Source organism: Cyprinus carpio, chromosome B16, assembly GCF_018340385.1.
Source record: "Cyprinus carpio isolate SPL01 chromosome B16, ASM1834038v1, whole genome shotgun sequence".
Classification (NCBI taxonomy): domain Eukaryota; kingdom Metazoa; phylum Chordata; class Actinopteri; order Cypriniformes; family Cyprinidae; genus Cyprinus; species Cyprinus carpio.
The window spans coordinates 11574364-11580392 of record NC_056612.1 but is presented as its reverse complement, the minus strand read 5'-3'; positions in this window follow the sequence as shown (position 1 = coordinate 11580392).

Genomic DNA, 6029 nt, shown 5'->3' with positions numbered 1-6029 from the left:
GGAAACAACAGCTGTTCGCTTATGTTTTGGTGGTAAGTTAGTATTCGCAGAACATTTACTCAGCCATGAGGTGGCCATCTAAAATACTTTATTAAAAGGTTGTGTTGGGCTGCTTTTAATCATAGTTGACTATGATTAAAGGCATGCTTTAATTATTAATATTTAAATCGTTTATTTTGTCTTAATGCTTGCTGTTGGTAATAAAACTTGTAGGTGGTAAACAATCTGAACTTAGCTATTCATTCATCCAATTTTCATTTTCATGATGTCTGACACATTCTGAACAAATAATATGTGGAAAAGTTGTGTGTGATGTATTACTTCTGGTTTATTCACCACACTTGAAAGGAAAGGTAAAATAAAGCACTTTTCATTGTGGAATACAGTATTGCACTGTGCACTCACACATAATATAAGGTGCGTGCTATCACAGTCATTCCCCCGCTATTTTTAACCTAAATGATCTTTTGTTCCCCACAGGCTCTAATCAGCCAGTCATATACAGTATCAGTTACTGGAGGTCAGACTTTGAAAGGAACCTGTCTTGATAATGAATACTGGAATAATAAGGGATTCTGCTGTGATAAATGTCATCCAGGTAAAGCAAATTTAATATAATATCATTTAACGTATGGACGCATATGGGAAGCAAAATTCATTTTGAAATGCAATGTGCAAAATGACAATGCAATATGTAAAATGGCAATGTATTTCTTTATTTAAATTTACATTTTCCCATGCATATGTGCAACTTTTGGTGCAAAATGAAAATTCAATTGTATAATTTACATTTGCCATTTTCTACACTAGTTTTAATATGTACATTAAAAACATATTTTAATGCTTTATAAGATGCAAAATTAAAATGAAATTGTATTATCACGCAGTATCACAATGAAAATACAATCTCAAGTGTCCTGCCTGTAAGTCTAAATGCATTCAGCAAAAATGGCATTTAAATGATAATTTTGCTACAGTTTTTGATTGGACATGTTGGACATATTTCATTTTAATTTTGCAACTTATAAAGTGTTAAAATATGTTTTTAATTTACATATTAAAAATAATGTAGAAAATGTCAAATGTAAATGTTGCACATATGTATGGGAAAATGTACATTTAAATGAAGAATTACATTGCCATTTTACATATTGCATTGTCATTTTGCATATTACATTTCAAAATGAATTTTGCTACCCATATGCTTCCAAAATAATGGCGCAAAGCTGTTAACATTTAAAACAGTTAACTATGGATTATGGGTTGCAACAGGGTGTTTTTTTTTTTCAAAGAAACCCTTTGTTCAGCTTTCATTAATGGTTTTGTTTTGTCCTTTGTCCTTCTGTTTTCTACTCTAGGGTATAAACTGAAAGAGAAATGCCCTGAACCAAATAAAAGGTCCGAATGTGTAAAATGTGAGAATGGAACCTTCATTGAAAACTCAAACCATAATGATAACTGCTTCAGTTGCAGGAAGTGCAACAGAGGTAATGCCATTTTAAAACTTTGATTTTCATATTTCTTGTTATTGAAGAGGTAGTTAACCCAAAAATGAAAATTCTTTACATAACTGTTGCATCATTCCAAATCTGGATGATGACTTTCTTGCTTCTGCGGAACACAGTTTGGAAGAATGTCTTAACAGTTTTTGTCTAAACAATGAAAGTAAGTGGGGTCAATGTAATTGACTCTAATTGTTTTGACAAAAAAAACACTAAGAATTTTTTTTTAAATAACTTCTTTTGTGTTCCACCGTATAAGGGTGAGAAAATGATGACAATTTTAATTTTGGGATGAAAGTATCCCTTTAATATGTGGATGATTGTTAAAAACTTCACACAACCAATTCATTTGACCTTTGCTCAGTTTTCATATATCTTACATCTTTTAATCACAGCCAATTCCGTAGAGAAATCACCATGTACATTCAGAAGCGATAGGGTGTGTGGCTGTAAGTCTGGATACTACTATAAGAAATTAGGTGACACGGGATGGGAATGTTCTCGCTGTAAGGAGTGTGGATCTGGGCAGATGATAGCTGCACAATGTAAGTCCCTCAACCTTACTAAATCTTTGTAATAAATTAAAGTTATGTATTAATCTTGATTTACATTATAGGATACCCTTAGTTAATGTTTTCACTTTTGTCAGGTGATGGGCAACAGAATACAAAGTGTCAATGCAAAGAAAACCATTATGCTGTCAACAAAAACCTCTGTAAGCCATGTGTTGAGTAAGTCACACTTCGGTACTCTTCAAAATCCTGCTGGCAGTTGTTTTGAAGTGGTAATATTACATTTCATAGTAATGTGCAGAGACATTACATAAGCACACTTATGAATTCAGAAGCATTTAACTACACAAGCTCAGTTTTGTGCGTTGTTGCATTTTGAAATACTGACAGAACACATCTTGGATATTATAGTCATTTTAAATGTTTTATCTTATAGATGTCAGGATGAGTGTCCAGACTTGTGCAAATCCAGCACACCTCCTAACCCTTTAAAGTCTGCCAAACCAACTAGTCCTCCAGGTGAGTACTGACCTGGGACATTTCCTCTGAGGAGGCAAGGGAGGCAGTGCCTCTTCAAAAAACTGGATGAGAAAACTATGCAAGTATTACAAAATATGAAAAAAAAAAAAGAAAATCACTAGTTTTTTTTTTTTTTTTTTAAGTAATGCTACAACAGCAATTACAGCAGGAGGCATCTCTCTTGCCTCTCCTAAGCCTATTGAGTTTTAACAGATCCCTAAGGCATGGGTTTTGAAAGGGGTACAATAAATTGAGAATGAGGGGATAAAATTGGGGGAAAATCACATGAGAAGAGCCTATGATTGGTTCATGCAATAAATCCCGCCTCCAGTTTTTGTATTTGTCACACATTCGCTTATCAGTCTGAATGAACAAACTAATGGCATTAATGGGAAACCTAATTAAAATCAAAATAAAACTTCAAATCGCCTGAAAACTGCTTGGTGAAATGTTTTGTTTACCATTTTTTTCATGGCTAATGATCTGAAAATCTGACAATTAATAAGAACCGCTGAATAGCCATTATTACTGAGTAGTTATTATTTAGGAATGAATGTAAAAAAAAAGCTTTAAAACAATAGCTTGGTTTTAATAAATAGAACATTACTTACATTACATTTTTAAATAGAATTGGGTAACACTTTATTTTAAGGTGTCCTTGTTACACATGTTGCATATACTTATTATAATAATAACAATACATTATTCATAATTACATGCAAGTAACCCTAAACCAAACCCTAATCCTAACCCTAACCATATAGTTATTCATATTACTCAGTACTTAAATGTATAAATACACTGTAAGAAGGACACCTTAAAATAAAGTGTAACTTAGAGTAGTATTTGTTTTGTTTATTTGATACTGTAAGTAATGTTTATTTAACCAGGAAAATGTGTAACAGACAAGAATTTACATTTGATTTATTTTCTAAAAAAAATAATAAATCACAACTGGTACTGATCAACATCCATCCAAAAAAAATGTATATCCTTTGGAAATAGAAAATATTTAAAAAGTTGATGTTGGTGGCTTTCCTAATATTGTAAAATAAATAACAATATTGTATGGCTTTAGAGTATATCGATAAAGAGAGCTAGTACTAAAAAATTTTAGAAAGCATGAGCGATCTTGGAAAGTCCCTTCTCGTGTTCCTTTGAATTTGTCTAGCCATGACTAAGCAAAACGATACTGTATGGTCCAAAAACAACACGTGTCCTCAGGCAAGAAATAATATTGTGGGTGATTTGAATTTGTTTGTTTCTGGTCTCATTGATGTTTCAGGCTCAATCCCTCACATACTGGTCCCTGTGTGTGCATGCATCACGGTTCTAGCACTGGGAGTGTTCATGTTATACGAGGGCATCAGACTTTGGAAGAAAAAGAGGCATGCTTCGTCATCGCAGAAATCATCACCTGCTTCCGAAGATCAGGTAAAATGCTTGATTGACCTATGACAAACAATGACAAATACACCATAACCATTCTTCTTCACAATGCGAGTGATTCACATTTGATGCTAAACACATAATTTCCGTAGCTTTGTTTTTGTAGAAGATGATTCAGCTTTTATTGTAAATACTAATTCTAATATTTCTATCACAGGGATCTGAACTCTCAGCTGAAAAATAATGACAAATAATATTAATAGAATTGCACTTGACTTTAAGAAATAAATGCTAAAGTTGTGCTGTATTAAGAGTTTTTTTTGTTAGTTAAACTGTTATATATTTTAAAATGTAATGTGTTCCTGTGATGGTAATGCCGAATTTTCAGCTGCCATTTCTCCAGGCAGCATTTCTTCAGAAATTATTTAATATGCTAAATATTGTCATTGTTGAAAACACTTGTGCTCCTTAATATGTTTGTGAAAACTGTGATATTTTTCAGTATTCTTTGATGGATAGAAAATAAAAAACAGCATTTATTTGTTTGAATCATGACCCCTGATGTAGAATTTTTTTAAGAAGTTATTAAATAATTATTAGTCTATAGACACCTGCAGTATACCTTCATGAAAGCTGTGTTATGATCATGTGATGTTTTATATCCTATTTGACTGTTTGTTTTTTTTTGTTTGTTTTTTTATTGTATTGTTTATTAAGTAATTAATATATATTTTTAATGTTCTCCACAGACTTTGATTATCACAGTGTCACCAGACACAGAACACAATGAGAGCGTTCCTTTCACAAACCAGCAAACAGAACAAAATGGGAAACTCCCAGACTGCGTCCCAAGAGAGGTCAAAAGTATGTCTGTGTTTATTTGTTTCTACACATAAACCCCTGGAGGCTTAAATGATGATGCTTAAAGATGATTCACGTCTGTTGTTGTTCTCTCCCCATTTCTTTCTCTGACTTTCGCTTTTGTAGTTCACGAGTTCTTCTATTTTGTGCTGGACGAGGTGCCTATCGGAAGATTTAAAGAGCTTGTACGTCGTCTTGGTGTTTCTGAGCAGAACATTGACAGGGCAGAACGAGACCACAGGAACAGCAAAGATGCCCACTACCAGATGCTGAAGGTTTGGAGTGACAGCGGCAGTGGAGGAGGGAACAATGTTTTGCCATGGCACCGCATCCAAATGTTCGTAGACACTCTGAAGGAGATGTATTTGGTTAACTGTGCAGACAACATCGAGAGCAAGTTCCTTTCACAGGACCCAAGCACTTCAAACTGAGGCCATTAGAAGAGAAAGAAGAAAAGGGCATTAAATAGAGACCTTAACCTCCACCAATTTCCATTGGATTCCTTTGAGAGTGGAACTGTGTCTACAGCTGTTTTTTGGCCATGTCATATTTTCAGTTGTCTGAAGATTTCACACTAAATTTTTTATGAATATGCTTATGTTCTGTTATGTGTTTGTATACAAGCTTTTTTAGTGCTGTCACAGTAAATGTATCTGAATGCGGGTTGTGGGGTGGTTGGGGTTTGGGTTGTAATTTTTCAGATATGTATTGGAGATGACATAATCATGCATATTCTCTCCATGTTCTCCTTATCATAGCACACATCTCACAATAACATGTCCAGGTCTCACACACACACACACACACACACATACACTGTTCAACATTTTAAGAAATGTTTTTGTTCAGTTAATTTTTTGAAGGAATTTTAGTTAGAATTTTGAAGGAAGATTATGTTCACTTAGACTGCATTTATTTGACCAAAAATAGCCAAAAAAAAAAGTTTTTAACAGCCTTTACTCCAGTCTTCAGTATTAAACTTAAAAAATCACGAGATTATTATTCCTTTCATTTAAATTTCTTACATTTTCTTTTTTGGCGGTGACCTGGGCATGTTCTTGATAGGTTTCGTGAGAGGCCTTATTGACCCAATAATGCCTCTAGCTGTATAGATGAATTTAATGCTGATAACAGTTGTATTTGCATGCACAAAACAAAAACAGTTTATAATTGCATTTGCATTTGAGGTGTATTTTACACAATTTGAGTTCTATTTTTGCATTATTCCACAGGCTAATATGGGGCT